Genomic DNA, 23089 nt, shown 5'->3' on the forward strand with positions numbered 1-23089 from the left:
ACATACTCCTTTATCTTGTTTTTCTTGCCTCAGTTATACAATAAATAAATGTTCACTGTGTCAAACTATGCAGTAGCCTTTTTTTTTTTTTCGGTCTAGTGTTATAGATGGCTATCTAAATGTCCCAGAGCAACTAATGCATCAAAGAAAACTTTTATTTTAGCATCAAAAATTTTTCTTTCCACATAGTTTTAATGCTTGCTCTGGTATCTAATAGTATCTAACAGACATAGGTTCTGTGGAGGTAAAAGTATTTTCCTGGTGCCAGTTTTCGTCAGTAATTTTTAGCCAATTATTTATTTTAATATAGTCAAGAAAGTACATACATAGCAATCTTTTAGAAGTCAACATATTTGACAAGGACCAATCCTGAAGGGTCAACCCAAAAGTATGTATTTGTCATCTGGACAAGAACCTTAACAGGTAACAATTATTTATGGAAATACCTGACCTGTGTAGCCTAAGTGATCCTACATACACAGTCTTATCTCCCATCTATAGCACCTAGACAAACACTTTCTCCAAGAAAGAAGTTTTGAATCCCCTCTCCTCCAAGAGTTTATACTGAGTGAATGTTGTACAGAAATTTGGACCTGTGTGGCTATGCATGTGCACATATGTACACAGACCTACATATTTGTGTACTACTTCTATCCTTTCACCATATTTAGCATTTTTTGTATTAGTAGTGTAAATACATTTTAGTTTAAAGAAACATAAAATGAAGTGAGAAGGCAAGAGAAGGAGAATGTAATAAAAGGTGTTATAAATTTGCTTCCCACCTGATTGCTCCCCACTGGTTAAAAGTTATAACTGTGCCTTTCCTATATGACTTGTGTATACGGTTGCTTAATTGCCAGTAATTCAAATAGCAAATATCTTCACCTCTGCTAACTCTTGCCAATTTAGATTATTTTTTCTCAAAAAGAAGTCTTGCTTTGAGTCAGTCATTGTGCGTTTCTGAACAAAAAAGTAGGAAGAGTGACCAAGGGCAGAAGAAAACAAGATTTTTAAAAGGCAGGCATATTATGAAACTTTGAGTTTCAAATGACTGAAAATATATTTGGTTTTGCCCAACAATCAAAAAAATAGTAAATTAACTGAGAAGTCAGAACTGGAAGAGACAATTTGGTAATTGAAAAGCAAGTACAAGAAAGTTTCTGTGAGGAGGGGCGATACTTTCTCCCAGCATCAAGAGAAATAACAGCTATTTTCCCATGTTTGAATGTCCATCAAGTGAGGCAAGAAGGCTCTAAATTGAAGAGCTGATAAATTATGTGATTGTTTTCTTCTGGATCTCCAGGAAAGAACAAGCATTAATTTTAGTTCAATGTAAGCTTACCAAGGGTGTCAGCAGGAACAAGTTATCAAGATTTAGCTATAGCTTGTGAATGGAGCCTTGCCAGGATTCAGAGTTGGTGCTCTCCATCATTAGAGAGCATCAGAGGACACAGCCACAGAGATGGACTCCAAGAGTTACTGTATGAGAATGCTAATGGCTACCATGTTGGTAGATGTGCACCTCAGCTCTCACTGATGGAGATGGTTCAGCAAAACCTGAGCTCTGTAGGAAGTGTGGGTGACCATGATAATATGATTCCATTTGTATCACAGATTGGTAGGGCCTGGGGACGCACAGGATATATAAATCACATAAACACTTTTTGAAACTGCCAAGACTGGGAAAGCCCCTTTTATTCTGAACTCTGAAGTTGCTTCTAAATAAGGATTCTTAAAATCATAACAACAACAACAGCAAGAGAAACCACAACAGCAGCATCCAACATTTCTGGTTTACTCACCCCAGTCAACTCCTAGACTTGGATCTGCCACAAAGGTTTCAAAAATATTTACTAGATGCACTACCTATTCATCATGGGAGTCTGAGTCTATCCATCTTTGATGATATAAGTCCTCAGATTCAGGCAGTAAAGCTCCAGTTCTAATTCCATTCTCTCACTGACATATATTTCCTACTGCTACCTTATTTCCTCAACTCAGTTTTCAAAACCATATGAGTTGCACCCCTTCCATAGATATGTCTCCCAGCCACAAGGTTCCATCTTTTCTCTGAACAACTTCATCAGTTCTTTCCTATAACACATATTTGAAGATATTAAAATATTCTAGTTGTATATATCAATACTACCTAATTAGGGTAATCTTCATCCACAAGGTGTGTTTAAAAAACTTCTCAATGCCGGAAACCCATTTTCCTCATCATAACATCTAGCAAAGACACATTACAGTGGACAAAAAAATACAGATTGACGTCAGTGTTCAAAAAAAAAAATCTTTGCCCTCTTCTATGCATGCAAGTTCTATTAGCAATTGTAGTTTTAGCTGAATAGTGCAATCCACATAGAAAATTCATACTTTAAGAATATTCGCTAATTAGAATGCCTCCTCACTCCAAACAGTGGCATAAATGTCATATTTTTATATTTAATATCCCTGTTTATTTCCTATGTGTGCACATACATAATTTTTTCCGATAAATTTGATATAACTCATGGTACAAAGTGTAACCATTTCTAATTAGTTTGATCAAAGATACCACAGTCAGTGCTGAGAAATGGAAATTATGATAATAAAAATTATATTGCTTCCGACAGGAGGAAAAATGGTCATACATTGATTCAGCCCTCCCAGCCTTCCAGAAAAATATTTACATGTGATGTATTTACAAGGGCCCATAAATGTATATATAGTAATAGTCTGTAATATTCCTAAAGGCCCTGCAGCAGAAGCAGCAAGACAGCAAGCTATTTCTACTGATTCTTTTATTATCTGTGCCATTTTCTGCACTGGTCTATTATGACTTTAACTCTTACACACTCTGTGAGTTTGGGTGGGGCAAACAATGAAATGGACTGACAATAAAGAGATCAGTATTTCTCTCTTATGTTATCCTTTCATTCCAGAGACTTTGATGTCAGAAGATAGTAAGACATTCTTACTAAAACAATGATTCATGTAATGAGTATTTGTAGAGGATAAGAAGTAAACTATCATTTATTAAGTGTATAAATGTGCAGAGAGGTCAGTGAAACATGAGCTGAAGTGTCCAGGGAAAGATCTGGAAATGACTGATTTGTTCCATAAAAAATTTTAGAAGTTACCACAACAGCTAAGGAACAGAAATGTAGAACAGTGGGACTTCTCTAGCAGTCCAGTTGTTAAGACTCTGTGCTCTCAATGCAAGGGGCACGGGTTCCATTCCTGGTCGGGGAATTAAGATCCCAGATCCCACATGCTGCACAGCACGGCCAAGAAAAAAAAGAAATGTAGAATAGTTATTGCAGAAGGCGTCACTTGGGGATCCTTATTAGGAGACAGTCCAAACAATTTCTATGAGGAATTGATGATTCCCCTAGACTTGGAGGTTACCTTTGCAACCAGACTATCTGAGTTCAAATCTTTCTTCTTCTACTAGGTATTAGGTAATCTTAAACAATTTTATGAGGTGTGCTGAATCTTAGTTTCTTCTTCTAGAGAATGTATCAAACAAAGTGGCAGGCACATGGAGGATGCTTCATAAATAAAGATTCTACCTCTTTTTCCTCATATTTAATCACTTATTTGTTCATTCATTAATAATAAGGACAGACTGAGTCTAAGGTGATAGGAATACAGGTGTCAAAACTTCTAATGTCATCCTTTCTTATATTAAGCTTATAGTCTACTAATAAATAAGTTAGAAATTAATAATATAATTAACAAGTAAATATTAAATTAATTTTTATTATATGCTAAGGTAAAGGAAATACAGGGTGCTATACAAGGGACCTAAGTCAGGGTTTTCATGGAAAACTTCCTTGTGGAAGTGGCATTTTAGGCAAGATAAACATGAAAAAGATCAAGCGAGGGAAAAACATTCCAAGGGAGAACAAAGCTTGTGTGAAAGCTCTGGATCCTAAAGGATTTTAGCCGGTCTTAGAAACTCATAGAAAGTCAGGACAGATGAAGCATAGAGAGTGAAGTTGTGAGCAGCACGAGATTAGGCCAAAATACTGGGCAGATGATGGGTGTGATAATTGCATGACTTTGAATAGTTACATGTAAACTACTAGATTTTATCTTTAGTGCAATCTGAAGACTCTAAAAGGAACTAAGTGGAAAGAATATGATCACACTTTTATTAAAAGGCAGATGATTCTGGCTATCTTGTAGATAATGACAAAAGCTCAGATAGCAATGTGGGGAAAATTTTTGGATAGGCTTTTCTTATAATTGAGGTGAGTACTGATGATAGCTTGAAATAAAATGGTAGTAGAGAAGGTAAAAACATTAATAGTTTGGATGCATGTTTAGGACAGAAACTTGACAGATTTGCATTGATTCACTATTGGAACTACTATGGGAATGGGGAGGAAGTGGAGATAACATCCGTAGATAACTTAGGAAGCAACCTAAGTGTCCATCAACAGATGAATAGATAAAGAAGGTGTGATGTGTATGTATATATATATATACACACACATACATACATACGCACAGTGGAATACTACTCAATCATAAAAAAGAATGAAATTTTGTCATTTGCAGCAACATGGGTGGACTTGGAGGGAATTATGTTAACTGAAATAAGTCAGACAGAGAAAGATAAATACTGTATGATGGCACTTATGTGGAATCTAAAAAATACAACAAACTAGTGAGTATAACAAAAAAAAGAAGTATACTCACAGATATAGAGAACAAGCTAGTGGTTAGAAGTTGGGGGGGCAATATAGGGGTGGGGAAGTAGGAGGTAAAAACTATCAGGTGTTAAGATAGACTACAAGGATGTACTGTATAACACGGGGAATACAGCCAATATTTTGCATAACTGTAAATGGAGTATAACCTTTAAAAATTATATAAAATTTTTTAAAAATTAAGTCTTTATTAAAGAGATATTTGCAGCAATATGCTGTGAGAATGGAAGATAATGATCAGGTTTCAGAAATTGTGATGACATAGTCAAGAATGTGACTATGAGATGGGGATAAAAGAAATATTATTAAGATAATAATTGGAAGACTAAAGTGTAAAGAAAATCAACACAGGAAGAACAGATGAAGCTTAAAGGGTTTTCACAGTAGGTAAAGAATGGAAGACATCAATTTCAGATAAATCCATGGAAAGACAAGGGATGGCCATTTAACTTGACCTAGAGGAAAAATAGCCCCTGATACTACCGAAGGCTATTGATATGCCTCTATACCACAGTTTCTTAAAATTGATCAATCTATGAAAAACCACAAATTACTCATGGACTAATAGCCTTTTAGAAACCATTTATCCTAAACTACTTGATGTTACAAAGGAAAGACTGATTCCCAGAGAAATAAAGTGTTTTCCAGGATCACATTTAAATTTGTAGGAAAATTAGACCTAAAACTCAGTCCAGCTTTCTTTCCACACCACCAAATTCAGGTAATATTTCCCAAATAATCTCATAGTGCAAATGTTTGGGGTCTTCAGACCATAAATATTATTTCTCTTTCTCACTCAAGTTCTGAACAAGTTGGTAAAAAGAACAAATAGCAAAGTAGATAGAAAACAAAAATCACTTCATTACTTATAAAATCTAAATTATAGCATATGGTTCAGTATGATAGCAAAGTGGATCAGCTAAATAAAACCCATAATTATGGATAATTACTGATGAAGTCAGAAGCATTTTGAAGGTGGGGCCCTACCCAGGTTAGAAATATGATATACAGGAGCAAGAGAATAGCTGCTTTCTAAGGCAGCTCATGCCCAAAAGTTGAGTGCTTATCCCAGATTTACTGACCTGTTAAATCACTCACCTGAAATGGAATGGGTGATAGACTAGAGAGAGGCCAGGAGTGTTAAATAATTAACATCTCTTGTGTGTAAGGAGCTATCAAGAGTTGGAAAGTAACACCTCCCAAATAACAAAGAAACCATTATCAGTAATGGGGAAATACAGAGGCAACTCCACAAATTCACAAATTAGGTAAATAATATTGGCATTCATACATGAAATGCCAGAATATAAATAATAAAGGGGTGTTTTATCTATGGAGAAAGGTATGGAGGTTCCTTGAAAAAATAAAAATAAAGCTACCCTATGATCCTACAATCACAGTCCTTGGCATATATCCAGAGAAAACCTTTATTCGAAAAGATACATGCACCCCAATGTTCATTGCAGCACTATTTACAATAGCCAAGATATGTAAGCAACCTAAATGTCCATCGACAGATGAATGGATAAAGAAGATATGTTATATATACATATAATGGAATATTACTCAGCCATAAAAAAGAATGAAATAATGCCAACTGCAGCAACATGGATGGACCTACAGATTATCATACTAAGTGAGGTAAGCCAGACAAAGACAAATATCACATGATATCACTTATATGTGGAATCTAAAGAAAAAAAAAGATACAAATGAACTTATATACAAAACAGAAATAGACCCACAGACATGGAAAACAAACATGGTTATCAAAAGGGAAAGGGGGAAGGGGGAGAGATAAATTAGGAGTTTGGGATTAACATATACACACTACTATATGTAAAATAGGTAACCAACAAGGACCTATGTATAGCACAGGGAAATATACTCAATATTTTTTTACAACCTATAAGGGAAAAGAATCTGAAAAAGAATAGATATAAATATATGTATAACTGAATCACTTTGCTGTACACCTGAAACTAACACAGCATTGTAAATCAGCTATACTTCAATAAATAAATTAAAATAGAGGTGCTTTAGAGAGGCATAAATACCTTCCAGAATCATAACCAAAACAGAAAAGTACGCCAGTGTGAAAGTGAGCGAATGATGGCCTCTGGAAGCCTGGGAAGAGAGGAAAGAATCACAGAGATGCAAAATGGCAGTGCCTCCTCATAACTGTTCAGAAGATTATTCAATCTGGACAAAATGTTTTGAGTATTTCAGTCATAAATGTGAGAATATCCTTTTAGACAAGATGCATGGCACCTTCAATTTCAGCCACTGCATAATTAATCCATTCCTTGAATTTTATGCTCACCATACATGCTTTTGCACCTCACAGAGGTATGATTATAGGGATAGATTTTTACGGGATATGTTCACTCAAGAATTCCAATCTTCAAAGTTCTTTTATTTCCCATATGAAATTAATAAATGAGCACTTTAGTTAAGCACATTCCTTTATGGGTTTAGTTAATATGAGTCAACTCTAAACTTTCACTTAACACTCAAAAATTATATTTCTAACTGAAAAGTGAAGCCCCATGGTAGCCTTTCTACTCATACTCAGATGCCACATATTTCTATTTTGAATGTCATCCTGAAGTGAAATATTCACTTCTCCATGGTATTGTCTTAAAAATACAGACGAACTGCTTAAAGCATTGAGCAACTAAGCACAGAGAATGAAGATTCAGGATCTGGATCTTATTGTTGTAGTTTTTTAAAATTTTTGTTATTGAAATATAATTGACATATAACATTGTATTAGTTTTAGATGTACAATATAATGATTTGATATATGTATATATTGTGAAATGATTACCACAATAAGTTTAGTTAATATTACTATTGTAGTTCTAATTCCATCTCCCTACTTCTAATGGGAATGATCCATTTTGGAATCTCCTTTGCCTTTTCTCAGGCCTCCATTCTCTGAATATCCTTTTTTTTAAAATACCTTTTCCATTCTTTCACTCCCAACACCAAAATATAGCATGTAACTTGAGTAAGGGAGGTATTTTCAGAGAAATGAGAATAACATTGTGATAAATGCTGTCAATCTGTTTTTACCCACTTCATAATGAAAGAAATCAGGAGCAAAAGTTATCTTGACAAAAGTTCACCAACTAGTACTAATACACAATAGTTGCAATTTATTGCTGGTTGTGATTTGTTTGTTTTTCCATGTGAAGTAAACTTTAAAACAAAGTGATCATTTATAAATAAATACCAATCATAAACTGTTTTAAAGGTGGTAAGGAACGCATCAGAGGAGACTACATCTGTATCGCTTCGCTTTATGGTAAAATGTTTATGAATAGGTTAAACCCTCATGAGCTTCTGACGGTTTTGTAGTACTTTTGTCCCATTAGACACACCCACAAATTTAAAGGAAGTACTAAAATTATCAGAGGCTTTGGCCTGATCTGGGATGGAAAATCAAAGCCCTATACATACTGTTGAAAAATCCCATACAATTAGTATTCTGAGGAAGCATCCAACATTCATGTATAGCAGCAGTCCCCAACCTTTTTGGCACCAGGAACCAGTTTTGTGGAAGACAATTTTTCCACAGATGAGGGTGGGGGATGGTTTCGGGATGATTCAAGCTCGTTACATTGATAGTGCCCCTTATTTCTATTATTATTACACTGTAATATATAATTAAATAATTTTACAACTCACCATAATGCAGAATTGGTGGGAGCCCTGAGCTTGTTTTCACTTGCCACTCACTGATAGGGTTTTGATATGAGTCTGCAAGCAATTGATTTGTTATGGTCTCTGTGCAGTCAAACCTCTCTGCTAATGATTATCTGTATTTGCAGCCACTCCCCAGCGCTAGCATCACCGCCTCAGCTCCACCTCAGATCATCATGTGTTAGATTCTCATAAGGAGCGCGCAACCTATAGATACCTTGCATGTGCTGTTCACATTAGGGTTCACTCTCCTATGAGAATCTAATGCCGTCACTGATCTGACAGGAGGCAGAGCTCAGGCGGTAATGCGCGCGATGGGGAGCGGCTGTAAATACAGGTGAAGCTTTGCTCGCTCCCCCCGCCGCTCACCTCCTACTGTGCGGCCTGGCTTCTAGCAGGCCACGGACTGGAACCGGTCTGTGGCCTGGGGGTTGGGGACCCCTGATCTATAGACTGCATAGCAGAGTTGAAAGTAACATGAAAAGAACAGAGGTCCACAGTGATCAGGGTCAGAGAAATAAGAACATCTTGTTTACCCTTGCCATGTAATAGATTGTGTCCTCCAGAGACCCACCATGGCTAGCTCAGATACCATATAGCCAATTGGAAAGCAGTAGTGAGGATTTATGGTTTAAGGAATTTACCTCCAGAACTCATGTTTCCATGTTATTAGTGTGGACCAAACAGTCTGAAATATCTGAGGATGGAATGCTTATTTCTGTAAACAAGTCAGTGAGGAGGATGAAGTGTAGCAACTTCACTCCTTAAAATCACTTTTCTGCATCTGTTCTATTACACTGGGTTAAAAATATTGTGCTTAATACAATTAGCAATTAGATTAATGAACATGCCCCAGCAAAATGCAGTGCCCATCACTTTTCTTTTTGTTTTTCTAATCAGAAAAAGCATTTATTCATTAGTAAAAGTTTGGTCAATTATAATTCAGAGCACCTTTATTTTTTCTAAGTCAAATTAAATCTTGGAGTCCCCATTTAATTAATCAACAGGTGTAACTTTCGTCATTGTGGGTGAATAAAATCTTCTGTGGACTTTCTGAGTCAGGAGAGGCTAGGTAACAACCCTGTTTACTTAGAGGTACCTAAATTAACAACTCCAAACTCTCAGTAGTTGAAAATAATAAAGGTTCATTTCTGTCTCACACTACATGTTAAATGAAGGCCAAAAAAGTGTATTCATTGTGCCCATCCTAGAACACAGGCTAAGAGCTGCTCAATAAAATGATCACATCACTATTTTAACATGTATTTCTTTCCTCATAATCACTGTGTCAAGAGAAGGAAGGGCACTGGTCCACTGAAAGTTCTAGTTTGAAAAAAAAACCCCACTTCATCTCACCTTTCCTTAGCTAAATCTCCTGGTGATGCCTAACTTCAACTGGGTGGGAATTATAATTATTTACCTAGAAGTAATGATCAGATATTAATGATTAATATTAGTGAATATTTATAATGCTTATTACAATTCAATCTTTTGGTCACTATATAGTTGATTTACTCTCAACTCTCCTCTCCGAGGGAGGCGCCCCAAAGTCCAGCATACATGTGTGATGGATGATTGTGTTTACAACTGGTCCAGACATAATCAGGAACTAAAAACCAAACTGTTTCCAATAACCCAGCATGCATTGATGAAACTGGAACAGAATAAAAACAATAAATGTTCACTGCACTTCAGAAAGAAGAATAGGAAACATACAGCAGTCACTGTTCACAGCAATTCTGAAATTCCACTGGGCAAGCATTATCAGCACTTTTCTAAATCTTGCATGCCTTCTCATATTTCCTCAACTGCTTATTTTTTCTCTCTCTAATCAGTAACCCTCCTGTGGTGGGTGGCTTTTCCATCCTCAGACAAGTGAAACATCACACAAAAGGGAATGAAATATGGCTTCCTAAGAGGTCCCAGGTATAAGATGAGGGTAATACAAACCACAAGTATGGAGGAATTCACCCCTGATGGAATGATCTTTGACCATTGGGCAACAGGAAAAAGAGAGGAAGCCTTCTTCCTCTCATCCATATACTACTCAAGTGTGGTTCCCCCCTCACCACCCTTTCTAAGAAGAACTACTTACTTTGAGAGTAGTCCATGGAAGAGAGGAAAGGTAGCTCATTCATGTTTGGTTCCCTTCCTTCTCCATGTTGATGGACATATCTGAATAGCAATCTGATGGAGAAAATAGAACAAAACACTGGCCATTAAATGCTTCACACAGGAATAGACACTTTTCTCTCCTGCTCACCTATCATTGCCCATAGAAAGCAACATGGACATATGTAACTTCAAGGGTTAAACAGTTATAATCCCTGATGTACCTGGAAGAAGAGAACAAGATGCCAGAGAACATGAGTAATGTCTACCCCAGATGTCTCAGTGTTCATATCATGCAGCGCTCCTACTAACTGGGACTCTGAGTGTAAGTGAGGCCAAGGTCACCACCACCCCAGAAATTTCTTTAACGCCTTTTCCCAGCATTCAGGAAGCTATGTCTCTCTCCATCTTCAGGGTTTGGCTGCTCCTATATACCCCAATATTTGGGTTAAGGACCTTTGGACATAAAGGTCTGCTCTGAAAAGATTAAAAGGTTTTCACAAGAAAAGGGCTGTTATAAAGGTCCTGAGGAAGAGAAGCCATAGCCTTTCTGAGTCTAAGGTTGTTTACTTTCTTAAAGAGGTGGATACGAGTATTGTGAGAGAAAAATGCTTCACATTTCTTTGATTACAGTGGAATAAAACAGATTATTACTTTAGTAGATTATTCTGCCACACTTCTGGTAGTGGATAAGAATACAGATTTTGAGGTCTACCAGATCTGTGCACTAATGTTGGCTTTAACACAAGTTACTAGCATACTACATTTTGAGGAACAAATTTTTTTTTTAAGTTTCTGAATTTTAATCTCCTCACTTATAAAATTTTTATAAAGTAGTAAATATTTCAAATATTTTGTGTGAGCTAACTGGAAATATACTGTTAAGTAATTGGCAGAATTATAAAAAAAAAATGGTTTATAATGTATATTTATTTTGTATTAAAACCAAAACAGATCCTAGAAAATAATCTTTTTAGATACTGTATGATATCACTTATATCTGAAATCTAAAAAATACAACAAACTAGTGAATATTGAAAAAAGAAGCAGACTCACAGACATAGAGAACAAACTAGTGGTGACCGGTGGTGGGAGAGGGGCACTATAGGGGTGGGGTAAGGGGAGGTATCAGGTGTAAGATAGGCTCTGAGATGTACTGTACAGCCTGGGGAATATAGTCAATATTTGTAATAACTGTAAATGGAAAGTAACCTTTAAAAATTATATAAAAATAATAACAATAAATAAAAATTTTAAAAGATCAAAAGCAAAAAGAAAGGAACACAATAAAATGTAGGCTCTGTAATACAGTGCTATACAAAAAAACAAAAATTAAAAAAAATTGTTGATATTTAATTTAAAAAATTTGATTTCATATTACTAATTTGATTTTGCCTAAAATATATAACTTATAAAAATGTACTAAAACTTGGTTTAATTCATGTTGATGTTAATGTTCTTATTTTTTCTTCCTTTTACTTTCATCTTCCTTTGTGATAAAAGATTTCAAGAAAGTCTAGAAAATTCCCTAGGCCAGAAAATTCTTTTCTGGCCTCTACTACCGAGCTGGATGGAAAAGGAAACAAAAAAATTACATACATACGTATTTGTAATCACCTGTCATAATGATGCTTTGTATTTGTATAATTTCTTAGCTTACAAAACATATAAATAGGGACTTCCCTGGTGGCACGGTGGTTAAGAATCTGCCTGCCAATGCAGGGGACACAGGTTTGAGCCCTGGTCCAGGAAGATCCCACATGCCACGGAGCAACTAAGCCTGTGTGCCATAACTATAGAGCCTGACCTCTAGAGCCCGTGAGCCACAACTACTGAGCCCATGCACCACAACTACTGAAGCCCACATGCCTAGAACCCGTGCTCTGCAATAAGAGACGCCACCGCAATGAGAAGCCTGCACACCACAATGAAGAGTAGCCCCCACTCGCTGCAACTAAAGAAATCCCGCACACAACAACGAAGACCCAAGGCAGCCAAAATAAATTTAAAAAATAAATAAATAAAACAAAACAAAGCAAAACAAACAAAAAACATATAAATATACATGATCTCATTCAATTTTCACAATGTCTTTGAGTACTAATATAGAAATGAGAAAACTGAAATCACTGTGTTAACTGGTGCTTCTAAGATATAAAAAGTCAGATTTAGGACAAATTCAAGTTTTTCTTGAACATAAAATGTAGAGGTTTTTTTCCTTTGAAAGCATTGTGTCAACTGTCCTCCATCCTCTTGGAATGTTCTTTTACATATGGATCTATATAATTTAAGCTAACACGTTGTTCATTTTTAAAACCTATGTTTTCTGTCTAATTAGTCCTGTTTTCTAGCATCTTTTTTTAAACAGATGCTTGATATTCTTTTATGCCTCTGAGAATATTGATTATAGGATATTATGTTTCCCTCTCTGCTTCTTGTTTATCTCTTTGTGTATCTGTCTTTTATGTTGGAGGTTTTCTTAAAATGTCAGCCATCTTTGACTCTCCAGTCATATTTAGAAGGTTGATTGGAAGTTGTGTGGGTATCAAAATCTTTACCATCTTTTTGGTTTCACTGTTGGAATATCAGGCAGGGAATTGAATGTTGGTTGTTTTACCCACAATTGCCAGTTTCTCTAGAGGAAGTCTCCAGTCTTCTGCCTGGAGCATTTTCACCTGTCCACCAGAATCATAAGAGCAGGATGGAAAAGGTGGCTGGGGTTCTCCACAGTCTGCCTGCACCTGACCCCCCATCTTCATTTCCACATCTCACCCACAACTTCAACTGTGTCTAGTGGACCAGAGACCTTTGGATTTGACTTCTTCATAGAGGTTGCCACTGATGATAAGGATGACTTAGATTGTTCAACATCAGGTCCATTAAAACCTACACAGTTTTCTTCATAGAGGAGTTGGAGTTAAGTGTCTAATTCATTTTCTCTCACTAAAAAATTAAACACCAGTGTTTAAATAATGATGAGCAGGGAGTTCGAGAAGAATAAGTAATTTGAGCCTTGGGTGCTCAATTGAAATTTTATTTGAATTTTAATGAAAAAATGCATTGGCTCAGATTGTAAACCAAGTCCCCAACTGTAAGGCAACACCTTGGGATTCATCTCAGGCCTCCAGTTCAGCATCAGTGTTCCATTTATTTGTGTTCTATGAAGAACATGTTTTCAAGCTTTCTTGTTTTCATTATGGATTTGTGTTAAGGCCTATGCTGCCCTAAAAATGATCTTAATTTTCCTCCTCTATGGCCATAAACATATTTTATAATTCCAACTTCACACCTCCACATCAAGAGGGTAGGATAGAACACCAGGCAGAGAGATCTTGACGGCTGGAAATCATTTCCTCTTTTGGCTTTCTCATGTTGTCAGCCTTCTCAGAATGCATTGGCCTCACTGCTAGTACTTTTTCAAATGGAGTCCCCTCAGTACATTATCATGAATAGATGCAAATATTTACAAGATTCACCTGGGTGTGCAGGCATTGTAACCAACTAAGTCAGTAAACAGAAAAAAGATGTAGCTCTTTACAACTCTGCCAGGAAGCAGATTTAGAGGCAGCAATATTATCTTAATATTCATTTATTCATTCATTCATTCTGTCTGTCTGTCTGTCTGTCTATCCATTTATGCAATAGTCATTGTGTGTTTTCTACATGCCAGGCAGCTATGAACTGCCTGAATTATATGAATTACCATAAAACACCTCTGGAAGGAGAAATGGTCAATTTATCTCCAGTTGGGCCTCTTGGGTAAATACTTTTATCTGCATTGATCATCATTTCCACTTTAGAATGCAATCCATTCCATATGAGTTTTACTCTGTGTTTTGTTATTTCATTGAATTGATACCTTCTTTGGGCAAACACATAGTTATCTTGGCCAATGTGAAAACAACCCCCCACAAAAAGTACATAGTTAAAGGAACATGGGGATAGAAAACTATCAGTGATTCTTTGTGATAAAACAATCACTTGCCAGATTGTTTTAATACTTGTGGAGGCTCCTTGGGGATATTTATTAAATTATCAAAACATTCCATGAAAAGGTAATGAGAAATGGGATGCAGTGTTTATAAGGAGGTGTTTTGTCCTTTGATAGATTCAGGGAAATAAGAAAATCATACATTAAGTGAATAATAATATCAACCTAACTTTTTGCTTATTTTATGTTCCATAAGATGTGACCACTAAAGATGAAAATATGGGTCTTAGGATGCATCAGTAAGAATATTGGGTCTAATAAGGTGAATTCATTTGGTGAAGAATGACTAGAATTATGAGGGTCTGGAATTCATGTCCTAGTAAACAATTCAAAGAACTATCAGTATATACCTGGTGAAAATTAGCAGAATAGTAGGAAAGTATCAATACTTGAGTATTTGCACTCATAACATACATTATTTTATTCTCATTTGCGGTGTTTGAAGTGTGTCTAGGCAATCCAGATAGGAAAGACTGAGCTACAAACAGGAGCTAATTTCACTTAGTTTATTATTAAGAAAAATAGGAAAATAAAAACTGATAGTGGGAAATAGGGCATAGGTCAAGATTAGATTTTTAAAACATTTTTTATTGGAGTATAATTGCTTTACAATGTTGTGTTAGTTTATGCTGTATAACAAAGTGAATCAGAGGGAACCATCAATATGGCAGAGGAGTAAGATGTGGAGATCAGCTTCCTCCCCAAAAATACATCTACATGTGGAACAACTCGTACAGAACACCTACTGAATGCTGGCAGAAGACCTCAGACTTCCCAAAAGGCAAGAAACTCCCCACATAACTGGGTAGGGCAAAAGAAAAAAGTAAAAACAGAAACAAAAGAATAGGGATGGGACCTGAACCACTGGGAGGGAGCCGTGAAGGAGGAAAAATTTACACACACTAGGAAGCCCCTTAACTGGCAGAGACGGAGGGTGGCGGGGGGAAGCTTCAGAGCCACGGAGGACAGCACAGCAACAGGGGTGCAGAAGGCAAAGCGGAGAGATTCCCGCACAGAGGATCAGTGTCAACCAGCACTCACCAGCCCTAGAGTCTTGTCTGCTGACCCACCTGCCAAGATGGATGGGAGCTGGGAGCTGAGGCTCCAGCTCCTTTGGAGGTCAGATCCCAGGGAGAAGACTGGGGTTGGCTGCCTGAACAGAGCTTGAAGGGGCCTAGTGCACCACAGCTGGCCGGGAGGGAGTAGCTGGAAAAAGTCTGGACCTGCCTAAGAGACAAGAGACCATTGTTTCGGGGTGCACGAGGAGAGGGGATTCAGAGCACGGCCTAAACGAGCTCCAGAGATGGGGGCGAGCCACAGCTATCAGCAGGGACAACAGAGATGGGCATGAAATGCTAATGCTGCTGTGGCAGCCACCAAGAAGCCTGTGTGCAAGCACAGGTCACTATTCACACCTCCCCTCCCAGGAGCCTGTGCAGCCCATCACTGCCAGGCTCCTGTGATCCAGGGACAACTTCCCCGGGAGAACACACGGCATGCTTCAGATGGTTGCAACATCACACTGGTCTCTGCTGCCACAGCCTCACCCAGCATACCCCACCCCTCCCTCTCCCCAGCCTGAGTGAGCCAGAGCCCCCTATCAGCTGCTACTCTAACCCTGTCTTGTCTGGGCAGGAAACAGAGGCCCTCAGGCCACCTACATGCAGAGGCAGGGCCAAATCCAAAGCTGAACACCAGGAGCTGTGCAAACAAAGAAGAGAAAGGGAAATTTCTCACAGCAGCCTCAGGAACAGTAGATTAAATCTCCACAGTCAACTTGACGTACGCTGCATCTGTGGAATACCAGAATAGACAATGAATCAACCCAAAATTGAGGCAGTGGACTTTGGGAGCAACTGTAGACTTGGGGTTTGCTTTCTGCATCTGATTTGTCTCTGGTTTTATGTTTATCTTAGTTTAGTATTTAGAGCTTATTATAATTTGTAGATTGGTTTATTGATTTAGTTGCTCTCTTCCTTTTTTATTTATTTTTATTTTTTATTTTTTTCACACACACACACACACACACACTGTATTTTATTTTTACAAGAGATAAATAGACTGACACCAAGCATTGTACATGGATGACCACAACAAAAGCAACAATGATTGCAATTACCAAACATGAAACACACTCATACTATGTCATAATATTGACATTCAGTCCAGTAATCCTCCACTGTAACAGCTCCTTTACTTTGCAGTGAAAATTGATTTGTATATTCTTTGCCTCTGAGTCCTTGTGGGATTTTTTCTTTTTTTAAATTCAAACAGAAAGTCACAAAAATTATACTCATCCTCATCAGTTCACTCAGTCCCATGTAATTAATTTTTTTTTTCATCTTGATCTTTTGTTAGCACTTTTATGAGCTCATCAGTTTTTCATTAGAGTTCTGAAAATGCTTATTCATTCAGTTCAGCAGTACAGTCAGGTACCAGAAACCGGTACTTGTCAGAGTCTTTTCCATGAATTTCCTGAAGATGAAACCCTTTTATAGGAACATATTTACAAAAGCATCAGAGTACACCCAGAACTGTCTGTAAATGACAAAAGACTTAAAAATGACCACGGTTAAAGATTTGATGAAAGTTCATAATAATGCAGTTGACAAGAAAATTAGTTATTTCTGAGATATACATTTTAAAGTAATAACTAGGATTATGACTTATAACATTATACAAGAACATATAAGATTTTTAGAAATTTCATGTAATGTCTGAAACATTTATATTAACATATTTCCATACAAATAACCCAATGAAAGTTTAGTATTAGTTGTTTTGTTTGTTTGTTTATACTGCAGGTTCTTATTAGTCATCAATTTTATATACATCAGTGTATACATGTCAATCCCAATCGCCCAATTCAGCACACCACCATCCCCACCCCACCACAGTTTTCCCCCCTTGGTGTCCATATGTCTGTTCTCTACATCTGTGTCTCAACATCTGCCCTGCAAACCGGCTCATCTGTACCATTTTTCTAGGTTCCACATACATACGTTAATATACGATATTTGTTTTTCTCTTTCTGACTTACTTCACTCTGTATGACAGTCTCTAGATCCATCCACGTCTCAACAAATGACTCAATTTCGTTCCTTTTTATGGCTGAGTAATATTCCATTGTATATATGTACCACAACTTCTTTATCCATTCGTCTGTTGATGGGCATTTAGGTTGCTTCCATGACCTGGCTATTGTAAATAGTGCTGCAATGAACATTCGGGTGCATGTGTCTTTTTGAATTACGGTTTTCTCTGGGTATATGCCAAGTAGTGGGATTGCTGGGTCATATGGTAATTCTATTTTTAGTTTTTTAAGGAACCTCCATATTGTTCTCCATAGTGGCTGTATCAATTTACATTCCCACCAACAGTGCAAGAGGGTTCCCTTTTCTCCACACCCTCTCCAGCATTTGTTGTTTGTAGATTTTCTGATGATGCCCATTCTAACTGGTGTGAGGTGATACCTCATTGTAGTTTTGATTTGCATTTCTCTAATAATTAGTGATGTTGAGCATCTTTTCATGTGCTTCTTGGCCGTCTGTATGTCTTCTTTGGAGAAATGTCTATTTAGGTCTTCTGCCCATTTTTGGATTGGGGTGTTTGTTTCTTTAATATTGAGCTGAATGAGCTGTTTATATATTTTGGAGATTAATCCTTTGTCCGTTGATTCGTTTGCAAATATTTTCTCCCATTCTGAGGGTTGTCTTTTTGTCTTGTTTATGGTTTCCTTTGCTGTGCAAAAGCTTTGAAGTTTCATTAGGTCCCATTTGTTTATTTTTGTTTTTATTTCCATTACTCTAGGAGGTGGATCAAAAAAGATCTTGCTGTGATTTATGTCAAAGAGTGTTCTTCCTATGTTTTCCTCTAAGAGTTTTATAGTGTCCAGTCTTAAATTTAGGTCTCTAATCCATTTTGAGTTTATTTTTGTGTATGGTGTTAAGGAGTATTCTAATTTCATTCTTTTACATGTAGCTGTCCAGTTTTCCCAGCACCACTTATTGAAGAGACTGTCTTTTCTCCATTGTATATCTTTGCCTCCTTTGTCATAGATTAGTTGACCATAGGTGCGTGGGTTTATCTCTGGGCTTTCTATCTTGTTCCATTGATCTATGTTTCTGTTTTTGTGCCAGTACCATATTGTCTTGATTACTGTAGCTTTGTAGTATAGTCTGAAGTCAGGGAGTCTGATTCCTCCAGCTCCGTTTTTTTCCCTCAAGATTGCTTTGGCTATTCGGGGTCTTTTGTGTCTCCATACAAATTTTAAGATGATTTGTTCTAGCTCCGTAAAAAATGCCATTGGTAATTTGATAGGGATTGCATTGAATCTGTAGATTGCTTTGGGTAGTATAGTCATTTTCACAATGTTGATTATTCCAATCCAAGAACATGGTATATCTCTCCATCTGTTTGTATCATCTTTAATTTCTTTCATCAGTGTCTTATAGTTTTCTGCATACAGGTCTTTTGTCTCCCTAGGTAGGTTTATTCCTAGGTATTTTATTCTTTTTGTTGCAATGGTAAATGGGAGTGTTTCCATAATTTCTCTTTCAGATTTTTCATCATTAGTGTATAGGAATGCAAGAGATTTCTGTGCATTAATTTTGTATCCTGCAACTTTACCATATTCATTAATTAGCTCTAGCAGTTTTCTGGTGGCAGTTTTAGGATTCTCTATGTATAGTATCATGACATCTGCAAACAGTGACAGTTTTACTTCTTCTTTTCCAATTTGTATTCCTTTTATTTCTTTTCCTTCTCTGATTGCCGTGGCTAGGACTTCCAAAACTATGTTGAATAATAGTGGTGACAGTGGACATCCTTGTCTCGTTCCTGATCTTAGAGGAAATGCTTTCAGTTTTTCACCGTTGAGAATGATGTTTGCTGTGGGTTTGTCATATATGGCCTTTATTATGTTGAGGTAGGTTCCCTCTATGCCCACTTTCTGGAGAGTTTTTATCATAAATGGGTGTTGAATTTTGTTGAAAGCTTTTTCTGCATCTATTGAGACGATCATATGGTTTTTATTCTTCAATTTGTTAATATGGTGTATCACATTGATTGATTTGCGTATATTGAAGAATCCTTGCATCCCTGGGATAAATCCCACTTGATCATGCTGTATGATCCTTTTAATGTGTTGTTGGATTCTGTTTGCTAGTATTTTGTTGAGGATTTTTGCATCTATATTCATCAGTGATATTGGTCTGTAATTTTCTTTTTTTGTAGTGTCTTTGTCTGGTTTTGGTATCAGGGTGATGGTGGCCTCATAGAATGAGTTTGGGAGTGTTCCTTCCTCTGCAATTTTTTGGAAGAGTTTGAGAAGGATAGGTGTTAGCTCTTCTCTAAATGTTTGATAGAATTCACCTGTGAAGCCATCTGGTCCTGGACTTTTGTTTGTTGGAAGATTTTTAATCACAGTTTCAATTTCATTACTTGTGATTGGTCTGTTCATATTTTCTGCTTCTTCCTGGTTCAGTCTTGGAAGGTTATACCTTTCTAAGAATTTGTCCATTTCTTCCAGGTTGTCCATTTTATTGGCATAAAGTTGCTTGTAGTAGTCTCTTAGGATGCTTTGTATTTCTGCGGTGTCTGTTGGAACTTCTCCTTTTTCATTTCTGATTTTATTGATTTGAGTCCTCTTCCTCTTTTTCTTGATGAGTCTGGCTAATGGCTTATCAATCTTGTTTATCTTCTCAAAGAACCAGCTTTTAGTTTTATTGATCTTTGCTATTGTTTTCTTTGTTTCTATTTCATTTATTTCTGCTCTGATCTTTATGATTTCTTTCCTTCTGCTAACTTGGGGTTTGTTTGTTCTTCTTTCTCTAGTTTCTTTAGGTGTAAGGTTAGATTGTTTACTTGAGATTTTTCTTGTTTCTTTAGGTAGGCTTGTATAGCTATAAACTTCCCTCTTAGAACTGCTTTTGCTGCATCCCATAGGTTTTGGGTTGTCGTGTTTTCACTGTCATTTGTCTCTAGGTATTTTTTGATTTCCTCTTTGATTTCTTCAGTGATCTCTTGGTTATTTAGTAACGTATTGTTTAGCCTCCATGTGTTTGTGTTTTTTACGTTTTTTCCCCTGTAATTCATTTCTAATCTCATAGCGTTGTGGTCAGAAAAGATGCTTGATATGATTTCAATTTTCTTAAATTTACTGAGGCTTGATTTGTGACCCAAGATGTGATCTATCCTGGAGAATATTCCATGCACACTTGAGAAGAACGTGTAATCTGCTATTTTTGGATGGAATGTCCTATAAATATCAATTAAATCTATTTGGTCTACTGTGTCATTTAAAGCTTCTGTTTCCTTATTTATTTTCATTTTGGATGATCTGTCCATTGCTGTAAGTGAGGTGTTAAAGTCCCCCACTATTATTGTGTTACTGTCAATTTCCTCTTTCATAGCTGTTAGCAGTTGCCTTATGTAATGAGGTGCTCCTATGTTGGGTGCATATATATTTATAATTGTTATATCTTCTTCTTGGATTGATCCCTTGATCATTATGTAGTGTCCTTCCTTGTCTCTTGTAACATTCTTTATTTTAAAGTCTATTTTATCTGATATGAGTATAGCTACTCCACCTTTCTTTTGATTTCCATTTGCATGGAATATCTTTTTCCATCCCCTCACTTTCAGTCTGTATGTGTCCCTAGGTCTAAAGTGGGTCTCTTGTAGACAACATATATATGGGTCTTGTTTTTGTATCCATTCAGCAAGCCTGTGTCTTTTGGCTGGAGCATTTAATCCATTCACGTTTAAGGTAATTATCAATATGTATGTTCCTATGACCATTTTCTTAATTGTTTTGGGTTTGTTTTTGTAGGTCCTTTTCTTCTCTTGTGTTTCCCACTTAGAGAAGTTCCTTTAACATTTGTTGTAGAGCTGGTTTGGTGGTGCTGAATTCTCTTAGTTTTTGCTTGTCTGTAAAGCTTTTGATTTCTCCATCAAATCTAAATGAGATCCTTGCTGGGTAGAGTAATCTTGGTTGTAGGTTCTTCCCTTTCATCACTTTAAGTATATCATGCCACTCCCTTCTGGCTTGTAGAGTTTCTGCTGAGAGATCAGCTGTTAACCTTATGGGAGTTCCCTTGTATGTTATTTGTCGTTTTTCCCTTGCTGCTTTCAATAATTTTTCTTTGTCTTTAATTTTTGCCACTTTGATTACTATGTGTCTTGGCGTGCTTCTCCTTGGGTTTATCCTGTATGGGACTCTCTGCGCTTCCTGGACTTGGGTGGCTATTTCCTTTCCCACGTTAGGGAAGTTTTCGACTATAATCTCTTCAAATATTTTCTCTGGTCCTTTCTCTCTCTCTTCTCCTTCTGGGACCCCTATAATGCGAATGTTGTTGCGTTTAATGTTGTCCCAGAGGTCTCTTAGGCTGTCTTCATTTCTTTTCATTCTTTTTTCTTTAGTCTGTTCCGCAGCAGTGAATTCCACCATTCTGTCTTCCAGGTCACTTATCCGTTCTTCTGCCTCAGTTATTCTACTATTGATTCCTTCTAGTGTAGTTTTCATTTCAGTTATTGTATTGGTCATCTCTGTTTGTTTGTTCTTTAATTCTTCTAGGTCTTTGTTAATCATTTCTTGCATCTTCTCAATCTTTGCCTCCATTCTTATTCCAGGGTCCTGGATCATCTTCACTATCATTATTCTGAATTCTTTTTCCGGAAGGTTGCCTATCTCCACTTCATTTAGTTGTTTTTCTGGGGTTTTTTCTTGTTCCTTCATCTGGTATATAGCCCTCTGCCTTTTCATCTTGTCTATCTTTCTGTAAATGTGGTTTCTGTTCCACGGGCTGCAGGACTGTAGTTTTTCTTGCTTCTGCTGTCTGCCCTCTGGTGGTTGAGGCTATCTAAGAGGCTTGATGGGAGGCTCTGGAGGTGGGTAGAGCTGACTGTTGCTGTGGCGGTCAGAGCTCCATAAAACTTTAATCCAGTTGACTGTTGATGGGTGGGGCTGGGTTCCCTCCCTGTTGGTTGTTTTGCCTGAGGCAACCCAACACTGGAGCCTACCCGGGCTCTTTGGTGGGGCTAATGGCAGACTCTGGGAGGGCTCACACCAAGGAGTACTTCCCAGAACCTCCGCTGCCAGTGTCCTTGTCCCCACAGTGAAACAGAGCCAGCCCCTGCCTCTGCAGGAGACCCCCCAACACCAGCAGTTATGTCTGGTTCAGTCTCCCCCAGGGTCACTGCTCCTTCCCCTGGGTCCCAATGCACAAACTATTTTGTGTGCGCCCTCCAAGAGTGGGGTCTCTGTTTCCCCCAGTCCTGTCAAAATCCTGCAATCAATTCCCACTAGGCTTCAAAGTCTGATTCTCTATGAATTCCTCCTCCCATTGCCGGACCCCCAGGTTGGGAAGCCTGACGTGGGGCTCAGAACCTTCACTCCAGTGGGTGGACTTCTGTGGTATAAGTGCTCGCCAGTCTGTGAGTCACCCACCCAGCAGTTATGGGATTTAATTTTACTCTGATTGCACCCCTCCTACCGTCTCACTGTGGCTTCTCCTCTGTCCTTGGACGTGGGGTATCCTCCTTGGTGAAGTCCAGTGTCTTCCTGTCGATGATTGTC

Source organism: Eubalaena glacialis, chromosome 14 (assembly GCF_028564815.1).
Source record: "Eubalaena glacialis isolate mEubGla1 chromosome 14, mEubGla1.1.hap2.+ XY, whole genome shotgun sequence".
Lineage (NCBI taxonomy): Eukaryota > Metazoa > Chordata > Mammalia > Artiodactyla > Balaenidae > Eubalaena > Eubalaena glacialis.